Source organism: Lytechinus pictus, chromosome 2 (genome assembly GCF_037042905.1).
Source record: "Lytechinus pictus isolate F3 Inbred chromosome 2, Lp3.0, whole genome shotgun sequence".
Taxonomy (NCBI): domain Eukaryota; kingdom Metazoa; phylum Echinodermata; class Echinoidea; order Temnopleuroida; family Toxopneustidae; genus Lytechinus; species Lytechinus pictus.
Window position 1 is genome coordinate 65,052,935 of NC_087246.1, and position 13,889 is coordinate 65,066,823.

General features: G+C 36.7%; 1 protein-coding gene across 6 annotated transcripts in view; it reads right to left on the reverse strand.

The window, feature by feature from the left end:
- Window positions 1-3,505, reverse strand: part of LOC129268726 (chromodomain-helicase-DNA-binding protein 8-like) — a 53,664-nt gene extending 50,159 nt beyond the window's left edge. For 2 of the 6 annotated variants that reach the window (XM_064095413.1, XM_064095410.1), the window contains exon 1: window positions 3,269-3,505. The gene's annotated coding sequence lies outside the window, so the exon portion shown is untranslated. Of the gene's footprint in view, window positions 1-2,826; window positions 3,100-3,268 lie in introns of those variants that run through there. The other 4 variants (XM_064095416.1, XM_064095414.1, XM_064095411.1 and 1 more) reach the window with 3 other exon arrangements.
- Between the last annotated feature and the right edge of the window lie 10,384 nt (window positions 3,506-13,889).

Below are 13,889 nucleotides of genomic sequence, written 5' to 3' on the forward strand. Positions count from 1 at the left end.
CAGTATTGTCACTATGGTGGTCGGCACCGGGTGGAAATTTCCCAGTCAGACTGCAGGTCCCTATGCCAATGAGCAAAAAAAAAATCCTCTCATAGCTGAATTCACATTAAAGTTTATCAATATTTTGTGAAAACAATTATATGCACATCGTCATGAATATTCATTAGGTGGGCTGATGATGTCACATCCCCACTTTCCTTTTTCTTATGTTATTACATGAAATCATAAATGTTTCATTTTTTCATACATGTGTAAATGTGTCTCCATTATGATGAAATAAGTTACGGCAATAAATAACTAATGCACTTAATCAGTTGTCAATCCAATTGTTTAGTTCTTGGTAGAAATTTTTTAAATAAACCTTATTTCATATATAAAATATAAAAGAACAAGTGGGGATATGACATCATCAGCCCACATGATGAATATTCATATTATCATAAAGACATGCTTAGAACTGTTTCTACAGAATAATGCAAATCTTTAAAATTCAATAACTTTTTATCCGATTTTGATCAAATTTTCAGCATGTTGCTTTGTGAATTTAACTTTATTTACTGAAATAAAAATATTTCCAGCCTGGACCATCACGTTAACAGACGGACGGACAGAGTTTGCAAACTTTATTTTTCTCGCTAATTTATGATCGTATCTTTAAAATTACCAATAAAAAACCAAATCAGAAATTTTTCTTTATTGCAGATATCGGACTTAGCAATTGTTTTAGGAAGTTGCGAGAGAGATCCCAGAGCACATGAGAGCAAATCCCTTGCCACTCTTGATCTTCTGTATTTCTTTCACTTTTCAGCAGCCATAAAAATAGCAGATCTAAATATCAAGAAAATTGATGCGGCAATCAAAAAGGGAAGCGGGCGCGGACGAGAAACATCACTTTTTGATATTTTTTAGACAATATTTGAAAATAGTAGATGATTACTCAAGTCAAAGACTAAATAGTAAAAAATTTCATGTGGCGTCCAAAATAGATGCGTGCGAGGACGATCAACTTCTTTCTTTTTTTTACTTGGCCTAAAACAGTCTATATTAAGAGTAAGACCCCCCCCCCCCCCACCCATGGGTTCATATCGTCTCGCGTGCGAAGGAATATCAGTCATATTCACACGACACATTGAAAATAGATTGGGCTTTTGCCCACATAAAATATCACGCATAATCTGGTATTTCACATTCTGCTATGACACTTACCGAATCATTCAGATCCTTCCGTGACTTCTCCTTGAAGTTTCTTTTTAAAAATATGTATATTTTCTTGATCTTTAGTGAAGATTTCACGGAGATAAAAATTGGTTGGCGTGGGTATCAATTTTCTCCTAAAGAGGGCGCGAGATTTATATTCATATCAAAGACACGACAAGGGAAAGACTAGGCACCTACACTATTTTACACGCAAATCCACGAAAGGCATTACGCGAAGTCCGTGAAGTGTCCAATCTTTTCATTGTATAGACTTTGGTATACCGTATTATTGACGTTCGTTAAAGCTTGTACTGCTGGTTTCGTTCCAGGCATGTGTATTTTTTTCAATTTTATTTTATTAGTCATCGTTTTAAATTAATTGCAAAAAAGTGTTATCATCGCCAATAGTAATCTTGAATTATATTTTTTAAGGTATTTCATTTATTGGTGCCCATAATTAGTAAATTAGTCATAAGAATTGCACATTAAAAAAATTTAGACACAGTTATAAAATTACCGAGGAGCTGAACCAAGGTTGTGAAATTTATTAGCGCCACCAACGGGCTTCCTTGTATTTCCGTAGAAGAGACAAACGAAGTCACTTGCTAGGCCGAGGTAAGCGAAGTTTGCTCTTTTTATCATGAAATCATTTCAAAATCATATGCATAATTTTTTTATGTATTGCTACTCACCGGAAAGAGCCCCGGTGCGTAGCGAGAAGGAGTTTCAGCAAATATTACTTCAGCAATGAAGCGATGTTTGCCGACTACTTCAAATCCAGGGTCAAACACGGTCCCTTGTACGAGGTTACGATATACGAACCTCGTATTAGTGTGAGTGCCCCCCCCCCCAACAAGTCAACTTTTAATTTATGGTAGAGGGTCCTAAAGCTACGCACCACTCATCGCGCATGCAGTTTTCAATGGCAAATGCGCACTCTCTATGTGAAACTGTGACTGCAGATTGACGAACGATTCATATTCATTTTTTATACCGAGGCTGCAGTTAATCTCTAAATATAGAGAAAACCCACAACTCTTTGGAATTTTGGAGTTGCATTCACTTTAACTTCATTTTTAATAATATGAACTTATTTTAGTATTTTATTTAGAGGCACAGGAAGTACATTTTTTTTGCATGACAAATCGAGTGCGTAGACGCCGTAGCTTTAGGACCCCTTCTAGTTCTACATCGGGCGGCGAAATTTAGAGATGTTCGGAAAACACCACACAGCGGGATTTTCGTATTAGTGAGTATTTTGTGATATTTTTTTCTTGCTTAATGATCTTAAGGAGTTAAGGTAGAATATTTGCTACAAATTAGTGAAAGATAATGTGTTCAAATATTAAAATTGTCATACTTTTTATCGTTTGTGAACGAAGTGCGTAGCTTTGCCTTTGGCTTGCCTTTTTATTAACACTAACAGGCTGTTTATTTTATTTTTACTTTTGTTTTAGTTTTGACTTTTTTTTTGGTCAATTTATTTTTAATAATTTTATATTAACAATTCTTCCCAATTATAATCTAGGCCTAGGGTCTAGATTCTAGATCTAATTGGGACAATTGTGAATGGATTATTTTATCCAAGACAAGTATGATGAAATATCAAACTACCAAAATTGGCTTTACCATGCTGTTGCAGTAGTCAGTGTCACTACAGAGAAAGGTACCGTCAATTATCAAACCAGCCGCCTCTCATGACGGCGGGGTCAACAAGCAAGGCACCGTCATCCACGAGTTTGAGTGCACTGTACTGCGCGATGTACTCGAGCCCATGCATGCCAGCTGAACACACACACACACGTCCATTCACGTTAGGGCATTGCACACACAAACGCAGTACACAGAACGTCTCCTTTTCAACACGAGTACTGCAATGCCAAGCATTCATATACGTGTGGTACGTAAACGAGCTCTCCTTCGCTGAAAAAATGTCCGACAATAAAACAAAAATCAACCGTAAATTTCACCATTCGTATTACTTTTTCACAAAAATACGTGAATCAATGAAGGCCAAATTTATTCCAACGCATACATCAACTCTTCACCTCAATAATACGAAATTACTTACAACCATGACATGGAAGAAAAGTGGAATTTACTGTCAAAAACTGCTGAAAGATCGCCAGTAAGTGTGCACATACTGCACACAAAGTACCTGTATCATCTATTTTACGGTCTACCGGTACCTATACCCATAGCAGCAGATATGATTGGACCATGGCCATATGGAGATATAATAACAAAAATAATAAAAACATGAAAGTGTATCATTGATCCGAATCTTTATTCCTATTTTTACGCTTATGGAATAAAATTACATATTCTGAATTATTCAAACAACATTCTTTATACCGTTATCTTGAAAATCATGACGAAATATGCATGATGCATCGAAAGACTTTTAGGGAAGAAAACCAATCACTGAAGAGCTTTCATTACGGAGCATGACATGCACGGCATGGCTATGGATTGTCATCCAATGGAAAACCATTCTACTTATGACGTCATATGACGCTTCACAAAGGAATATCTTGATATTACTAGTAGTACTCGATTGTAGTTCTCTTTTACAGCTCATACAGAAGCTATGCTTTATAGGCAGTACCTTTCGGGTGACTTTTAAAAAATCATAAGTAAATTGAGACAAAATAAATTTATCATGACTTTCATGAAAAAAAGATAGAGCAGACAACTGAATTAGTTAAAAACGAACATGTGGCTATGGAAAGTGGGAGTGAAAAAAATGGTTATTGTTTAAAAAAATGATGGTTATTTTATAATTGGTCCGCGAAAAAAGAGGTTTTCGTTAACAAATGAAAAGTGATTTTGGTGAGAGAAAAAATTGACTAGCAAAAAAAAATCGATCAAAAATTAAGGTAATTTGGTTTTAAAAATGTATTTTTAACATAGGGCCTACCAACCTGATTTCTAAGAGGTGCTACCAATTAATACTATATAGGCAGCACCACAGCAAAAATCATAGGAGGCGGGGTGCTGAAGCACTCCCACTTTCCATAGCCACATGTTCGTTTTTAACTAATTCAGTTGTCTGCTCTTCTCTTTTTTTTCATGAAAGTCATGATAAATTTATTTTGTCTCAATTTACTTATGATTTTGTAAAAGAGTCACCCGGAAAGGTACTGCCTATATATAAAGGGTGCTATATATTATTAATTGGCAGCACCTCTTGGAAATCTGGTTGGTAGGCCCTATGTTAAAAATACATTTTTTAAAACCAAAATTACATTAATTTTTGATCGATTTTTTTTTGCTAGTCAATTTTTTCTCTCACCAAAATCACTTTTCATTTGAACGAAAACCTCTTTTTTCGCGGACCAATTATAAAATAACCATCATTTTTTTTAACAATAACCATTTTTTTTCTTGTCCATTTTATTTTTGCCAAACCAGCATCCCCTACACAAAAAAATGTTCTCAGGGCCCTGTTTTAGAAAACACAAAATGAGTGGCATGTCGATCAGCGCCATAGGGGACTGGTCGGGGGCATGACGAAGAAGAAAACCGACACCTCTAGCATGTCTAGTTAAGTTACATTTCTCAAGTGATTACCAAACTTATAAGAGGGCTATATAGAATAGACTCGGAAAAGAAAAACGACCGTGACTGGAAAGCGTATAAAGAGGAAAAGAAAAAAGAGGGGGGGGGGGTGAAAGAAAATGCTATGTCACAGTGGCGTTTTAAAAAACGGCCGAGATGGGTAGCCACTAGACCTGCCATATCCAATAGTGATGCGAGCGCGGAGCGCAAGCTGAAAATGTATATTCCGACAGTGGCGTACCGTAGGTCACGGCATGGGGGGGGGGGGGGAGCACCAGCAAAAACTTTGAGTCATCAATGGTTGACGCGCGAAGCCGCGCTCAATAGCCAGGTATACTGATCTAATAGAGATATCTTAAGCTAGGACTGTGCCATTAAACGGACATGTATCTTATCTCACTGATCAATTAACTCGAGCGCGAAGTGCAAGCTCAAAATTTTTGATATTCCGATCTAAAAGATGATAATATAAGCATTCTTTTGTAATAATGATACGTACCCGTATCACTAAATGCGAGCGCGAAGTGCAAGCTGAAATTTTGGTATATATTGACCTCAAACATGGACATTTTGAGGACTATTTTTTAAGAATTCATGAAGAGCATGCATAATCTCTCCATAGTCATCTAATGCCAGCTCCAAGCGCTTGCTGATCTTTTTTTTTTTTTTTTTGCACTTAAACACATGAAGCTCTTTTTGTTGTCATTGTAATCATGAGAGTGATACGTATCTCACGAATCGAATATTGCGAGCGCGAAGCGCGAGCTAAAAAATTGAAGTTCAGACGTAAATGGGGCATTTTATGGCTTGTTTGTAGGAATTCTAACCAAAAGATGCGAGCGTGAAGCGCAAGCGGAATATTTTTGATAGGCCTATTCAGACCAGAAAAAGGGACATTATAAGGACTGTTTTTAGGAATTCATGAAGAACATATATCACCAATCCACTTATGCGAACGTAAGCATGGACTGGAAATATGTAATATTCAGACCTTAAATGGGGGCAATCACTTTAAGTAGTCATGAAAAGGAAGCCTACATCAAATGATAAAAACTCGAAGTGCGAGGAAATATACATAGTGTATATTGACTTGAAAATGGGACGTTTTAGTACCATTTAATCCCCTTGAACAGGATTATTTATCTCATTAAACAGACAATGCTAGCACCAGGAGTGATGATGAACACATGCATAGACCTAGCTTAAGCAAATTATGATTCATAAACTAATGAAAAAATATTCAATTTGTAATATAATATAATATAATACATGATATAATATACAATGATTTATTCTCCCCCACTATACGTTTCTCTTACTTTCTCCCTTTTTTTCTTCTACCCCCGTTTTTTTTTTTTTTTTTTTTTTTTTGGGGGGGGCAGTCGATGGGGGAGGGGGGCACGTGCCACCCATGCCCCCCCCCCCGTAATTACACCACTGCTGGACCTGAATATCGGACAGTAAGTTCAAACACGTTTTAAAAAAATCAATAGGTATTTCAATGATGCGAGCGCAATGAGGAGAAAATAAACATATTTCGCCATCACATTGAAGGGGCCTCGTATTTTTGACAGTTTGAAAGTTAGATCTCAACTTGCGACTTATAAAAAGGCATTTTCCTATTATGCGGTCAGTCAGGGGGAATGAGATTATAATTATGTTCACCTTTGAAGTAAGGCATTATAGTATCAGAAACTGCTCTTGTTTTGTTTGTTTGTTTTAGATCATCCTGTGTGTACATTATTTTGTTTTCTGAATATCCCTTTTATAGGTCTACTTCTTGTAAGCACAATTAAGAGCAGATTTTACTTTTTTTCTTCATAAATTATTATTGTAAAACGCTTTGATAATGTTCGATGGAAAAGCACCATATACTGCTTAGGCGGATCCAAGGGGGGGGGGCGGCCCCTCCCCTATTGGCGGAGCAAAAAAAAAGAAAAAAGGGGGAAAGAAAGAAACAGAAGAGAAAAGAGAGGAGAGAAAAAAGAAGAGGAAAATAAGAGGAGGAAGACGAGTGAATAATGCACGCTCGCATTTTGATTGGTGAGTTATAGTATACAGGGGCCGCGGAAGCGGGGGGGGGGGGGGCTTCAGAATTTAGTTCGCGCATCGCGCTCGAATGATCTAATTGTTCCTTTAAAAGAATAAAGCTAAGAAGTGACTGTCATATATAAATATATATATATATGTAAAACAGCTTTGGGGAACCTTGATTTAAAGGGGAATCCAACCCAAATAAAAACTTGTTTTTATAAGGAAAAGAAAAATCAGACAAGTTGATAGGTGAAAGTTTGAACAATATTGGACAAAAAACAAGAAAGTTATGAATTTTTTAATGTTGTAAATATTGGTAATCACTATACCCATAGAGACTTCAAATTGGCCGCATATGGGATGTCATAGTGATGTAAGGCAAGGACTACTCTTCCATGTACTCCAATACATATTATGGCTAAAATTTCATTTTTCCCAAAAGTTTTATTTCAAATTATATTTTTCTTTCATGAGGACATAAAACAATATACTACCTGGGTTATATTTAGATTACTGCCCCAGGGGAATGGGTACTTAGGAGAAAACCACAAATCCCTGATAATAAAGTACATGGCCTATGGGAAAGTTGTCCTTGCCCCTTGTCACAATTTACTTACTCAGTTGCCAATTTGAAATCTACATAGTATTAGTGATCTCAATTTTAAAGCAGCCATAACTTTCTTATTGCTTGTCCGATTTCTTTCTAACTTTCACCATTCTGTTTAATTTATTTTTCTCCTTCCCAACACAACATTTTATGGCCAAGGTTGGATTCCCCTTTAAGCTAGTTCTCTTTATCCATTTCTTTCACAATATTTCAAATAAAAGAGTTGCCAAAGCTGTTTTACGTGTATAATTTCACATATTTGTATACTTTCTCCCATACGTGTTCTGTATCAAAGCAATAGCTTTGATCCAGCTGAGGCATGGCGGCTTGTCATTGTTCAAAACCCACCTACACCCGACAAAGGAAATTATAATTGGTATAGTGTCGAAAATCTGTCTATCTGACGGTCAGTCGGATCGGGGTCGCCCTAGCCATTAACCCGTCTCTGTGGTCTAGTGGTTAAGGCACCGGCGTTCAAAGCTGGGGGCCCGGGTTCGATTCCCGGCAGAGACATTTTTCGGCATTGCCAATTTTTCCAAAGGGCAGATAGCTCTGGGGAACCTTGATTTAAGCTACGCCTATACCATTGTTCTCTTCATCCATTTCTTTCATGCACAATATATATATATATTAATGAGGCAAAGTGGTAATGCATTGTACTTAGTTTATTTTGAATTCCAAATTTTCGACGTTAAACATACGTCTTCCTCAGGGATGCTGTTTTGTGCGCGGTTCCATGACTACCACAATCATGAATGTTATTATTTCAGTTCTTGTCTCTGTGAGCTTTATTGTATCCCTGAGGAAGACGTATGTTTAACGTCGAAAATTTGGAATTCAAAATAAACTGTTGGAACTAAGTACAATGCATTACCACTTTGCCTCATTAATATATTCTATGTCCAACACGCGGAACGTAATATCGTTATATATATATATATATATATATATATATATATATATATATATATCATATATATAGGCGGATCCAAGAGGGGGGGCCGAGGGGCCCGGCCCCCCCCCCCTATTGGCGCAGCAAAAAAAAGAAAAAAGGGGGAAAAAGAAAAAGAAGGGGAAAGAAAGGAGGAAAAAAGAAGAGGAAAAATAAGAGGGAGACGAGTGAATAAAATAAGGTCAGGGGAAGACTTAGAAAATGATTTAAAAATATCTATTTCATGTCACTTTATTACATTTTCGCTCGCGCTTCGCGCTCGGATAGCCTGTTCGATGAGATACATATCTTGCTCACTAGACTGATATGTATATAGCTTAAAGTATCAAGTTTTGAAGTCAATATAAACATATTTCAGCTCGGACATCGAGCTTTTATTATTTTGTTTGATTTACAAATTGATTTTTTTAAGTGCTTTGTAAAATGTCCGTTTTATGGTGTGAATATCATTTGCAGCTTTTTTCGCATTATTTGATTTGCCAACTATGCCTACATAATTCATATTGTCTTTGTTTATTCCATAAGATTCTTTATATATTACTTCTGTAACAAACTACTTAAAATCCCCCTTTTATGATAGTTTATCAAAAAATTCGTCCCGTGATTTGCGCTCGCATTAATAGTTGAAAATATATCAACTCATAAATTCTATTCATGATTACAAAAGTGCTTAAATATCCCGTTTTCAGGCCTCAAATGTCAACAATTATATACTCACTCATTAGGCTTATTACATTAATAAATATGATAATAAAATTTTCATGAATTCCTAATAACTAAATTGTCCCTTTTTCAGAAAGGAATATCGACAAGTTTCATATCGCGCTTAGCAAGAGGAATAAGAAGATAGTCATCATTTTCATTTGGTGACAAAATGTCCTTAGGCCTAGAATGTCCAGATCCTAGGTCAAAATAATAGTAAAGAATATCAGCTCGCGCTTCGCACTCGCATCATTTATTAAGTGCTATCCACATACACTTCACAATTTCCCTACACAGTGCTTTAGATATAGTGCTTAAATTCACCCTTTTCTTACCGGAATATCAAAAATTTTCCGCTCGCGCTTCGCGCTCGCATTATTGATTTTCATGATAAGATGAAATGTATTCAGAATGCCCAGATTCTGTCTAACTCTAAAACACGCGCACACATGAGATACGCAGCTTGATCTTTATTCAAAACGTGCTAAAATTATCCAGTTGCGCTCGCATTATTACTGAATGTAGGAAGATGCAAATTACCCATCCTTTTTCATGATTTACAAAACGTTAACAGAGGCCCATTCCAAAAAATTTCAGCTCGCGCTTCGCGGTCGCACTATTTAAATAGGGCTTATGGTATTATAACATTTTTTATGTTGTTTTATAAGAATAAAGCTAAGAAATGACTGTTAGGAGTAGACATCGGCGTTTTGCCCTCCCCAAAAAATTTTCACGACCGGGGAGAAAAGGAAATAAGGGATAAGTGTGAATTACGCCTATAATTTTTCAAATGTTATGTCAAAATCTATCACAAACTTTGATTTTTGTGATTAAAATGTCAAAATTTTTGCTCGCTGGCTCGCAACTTCTTATTAATTTTACGCAATATGCCGTATCGAGCCCCCTCAAAATTTTGGGCTCATTACGCCACTGAGACAACCCCTCCAAAGAAACAAACAAAAATCAACTTTGAGCGGCCGATCGGGGAAAATATGGGTGAACAAAAATTTCGACCCCCCCCCCTATTGGCGGGAGCTGGATCCGCCCCTGTATATATATATATAGTATATGTGTGTGTGTGTGTATATAATAGAAACAATGGAAAACTCAATTGTGCCCCCCCCCCCCCACCTTTGAGGAGAGATTTCAGCACCCCCACTGAAAAAATCGTTCCCAGGGCCCTGCTTAAAGGCCCGTCTCAGCACGCGCACATCGCATACAATAATGGATGTGAATAAGAATTGTTTAGAACTAGGTGAGATAGTCAATAGTGATAGACACTGGCGTAAATCCGTGTTGATGGGTGGGGGGGATGACTGAAATATTTTGGAATTTTTTTTGCAATCATGTTTTTAGATATGCAAGGAATTGTCCTTGATATGTCCACAGTGGCGTATCGTGGGTCACCAGCAAATTTTTTGAATCACAGATACCGTGTTTACACTTAATCGGCATTTGGTTCTGAACCAATTTGCGTTTACACGTTGTTACAGCTCGCGGTTCAGAACCGCGAGCCGATGCAAAAACCTGAAATTATACGCATACCTACAATATACGTCATAATAAAGACAACGCTGGATCAGTGCGCTTACAATTACGTCACAATGGTAAAGTAATTGAAATGCGCACAAATTGCCGGTGCAGAATCGGCTTTCTGTTTACACGTAGTAAAAAAGCCGTTTCTGCATCGGCTCGCGGTTCTGAACCTACTACTTTGGTGGTGCAAATTGCCGGTTCTGAACCGCGAGCCGATTCAAGTTGCTCGCGTTTACACGCTATGAAAAAGCCGATTCAAATGCCGATTAAGTGTAAACACGGTATGAGTGAGTGCGCTATTGAGCGCGCGAAGCGCGCTCAGTTGCCAGTTATACTGACCTAATAGAGACATTTTAAGGACAATGTCATTAAACGGATATGTATCTCACTGATCAAATAATGCGAGCGCGAAGCGCGAGCTGAAATTTTGTTATATTCACACCTAAAAAGGGACATTATAATCAAATTTGTGTAATCATGATAGGTACCTGTCTCGCTAAACAATGCGAGCGCGAAGCGCGAGCTGAAAACTTAGATAATTCAGACCTGAAGTGGGGCATTCTAAGGTTTCTTTGTAGGAATTTACTAGGACCATACGTATTTCATTAACCAAATGATGCGAGCGCGAAGCGCGAGCTGAACATTTTTGATATTCAGATTAGAAGGGACATTTTAAGGACTGATTTTAGGAATTCATGAAGAGCAGACATATCTCACCAATCCACTAATGCGAACGTAATCACGGACAGGAAATGTTTCATATATAGGAAGACCTTAACATGGGGCAATCACTTTTTTGAGTCATGAAAAAGAAGCATATGTCACTACATAAAACAATGATAACTCAAATGCTATGAAATATATTTGGTTTATATTGACTTGAAAACGGGATGTTTTAGTACAGCAGGATTATATATCTCGTTAAACAGACAATGCGAGCACCAGGAACAATGAAGACGTAGGCCCTGGGCAAATTATGTTTCATAAAGTTATGATAAAAATGTTTCTTATGTATAATCAGGAGACAACGGGGGGGATGAGGGGGATGCATCCCCCCCACCTCACAAGGTGGGGGGGATGGCATGTACAATCATCCCCCCCCCCCCAGGTTTTGGGGAATGATATTTGGTTACTCAATAAGTCATAATGATGATAATAGTAATAATAATAATAATGATAACAATTATAATATTAATAATAATAATAATTATGATGATGATAATAATAATCCTCATCATTATTGTAATTGTGTTTATTGTTATTAGCCGCATTCACACGGTGAAAGCCTATTCAGACGGTAAAAAAAAGAAAATCTTACAAGTATTTACTGGGCAGGAACGAAAAGAGGCGCAAGATATTTGGTTTCTAAGACACAAATTTGCAAGACTACAAAAGTAAAACTGACTAAGAGACCGATATGTTTGTTTGTTGAGCCATGAATGCTCCTTAAGTAAGTTTACCAACTTACCGCATGTCTCTATTATCTGATTAGCAACTGGTAATCAAGCTGTTTTTGGTATGGGAATGAAGCAACAACTTTTTTCTTTTCATCGAGACTACTTTTCAGGCACGAACCGAGTACTAGCAATACCTTCTCATATATGATATGTATTATATTTATTTATTTATTTATTAGTTTATATCAGATTATATTACAGGTATATGATATTTATACATATATATATACATTATATGCATTTATTTATTTATTTTTTTATATATTTATATACACGTTATTTTCTCAAGTCGGTTTTTATTGAAATACATGTGTGGTCTGGCCCACTCGTGTTATAGGCATTATACATTGTGTGCAAAATGCATCAGCGCAATCTAAAACAGAATAGAAAATGAATGTGATACAACAGTATACATAATAATTCGTGACAGAGAGTACCATACTACTATCTTTATAACAAGTATTATTCAAACAAACATATATAATTATGTATAATCATGAATTGTTCAACTTCATGCTCCCACTATATGACTATTGTTACACTAATACTGATATCAGGACTGACTGGTATACATTAGTTTGTTGTTAAGCTTGCAGCAGCTACATCTTTTCTGTATTGTTAACTATTTATTTATTTTTGTTTTATTTAAGATGCACTTTGTTTTGTATTCATTTAAAGTATGTTGATTGATGCATGAAGACATAAGTTTGAAATGTTTAAAGAAGTTTGTTTCATGTAAAGCGCAGTGTGAATTTACCCTGTCTTGAAATGCGAGATAAAAGGAACCTATTAGTATTAGCATTATTATTTGTATTAGTATTATTTTTTATTTGTATTATTATTATTATTATTATTATTATTAGTATTATTATTATTATTATCATTATTATTACTATTATAAGACTGAGATCAAATAGAAGTAAATAATGCCCTAATTTGAAACGATGCAATGCCGTTATGGTTCCGATTTCTTCACAAACTTACAGAGCAGTATTGTTACTCCATGGATCATAGTGATACTGTTTATGTTTTTTGTATCTGTATGTTAATGAGCCGCCAGCCAATATCCATCTATGGATACTATGCCTGTTTCTTTGAGGTAAAAAAAAGCATAGTATGTACGTATTCATTATGCTTTATAATGAACAGACATATTGTTATTTGTTTGTTGTTTATGTGTTCTATTCACAAATGGCCACAGAGGCTGTTTTCATTCATAACCACATACCCATATCAAGACAACAAAGACTATACCTGCGTGTACACAGTTGACATTGGTTTTTTTCTGAAGAGGTGTAACAGCAAAATTCACAGAGATAAATAAATACGTAGTGTGGTTCAATATGCAATATTATGTGTCAGTCCATTCTGTATTCGTATGCCACGGTGTGTATATCTTGTCGATGTATGTCTGTCCATTCAAGGCGTAGTATGTGTGTGGTGCGCGCACCCGTGTGTGTGTGTGTGTGTGTGTGTGTGTGAGTATGTGTGTGTGTGCGTGCGCGCTTGTGTGTGTTATTTTACCTCATTAAGTATGCATCAGATTGCACGATTTCAAGTTCAAAATTGCAAAAGCTCCCTACCGTGGGAGGGGGGACACCCCCCTCCCACACCCTCCCCCCGCTCGGTCGCTTCGCTCCCTCGCTCGGCCGCTTCGCGCCCTCACTAGCGTTGGCAGCCCAGTCATCCCCCCCAGGTGTACGAACCTGTCTACGCCACTGTGTATAATGTAACATAACATAATTATAACATAATGTAACATTATAATGAATAATATTTTCTTCTTTCCCACTACGTTTCTCTTTCTTTCTCCCTCTTTTCTCCTTTTCCCCCTTTCCCCGTT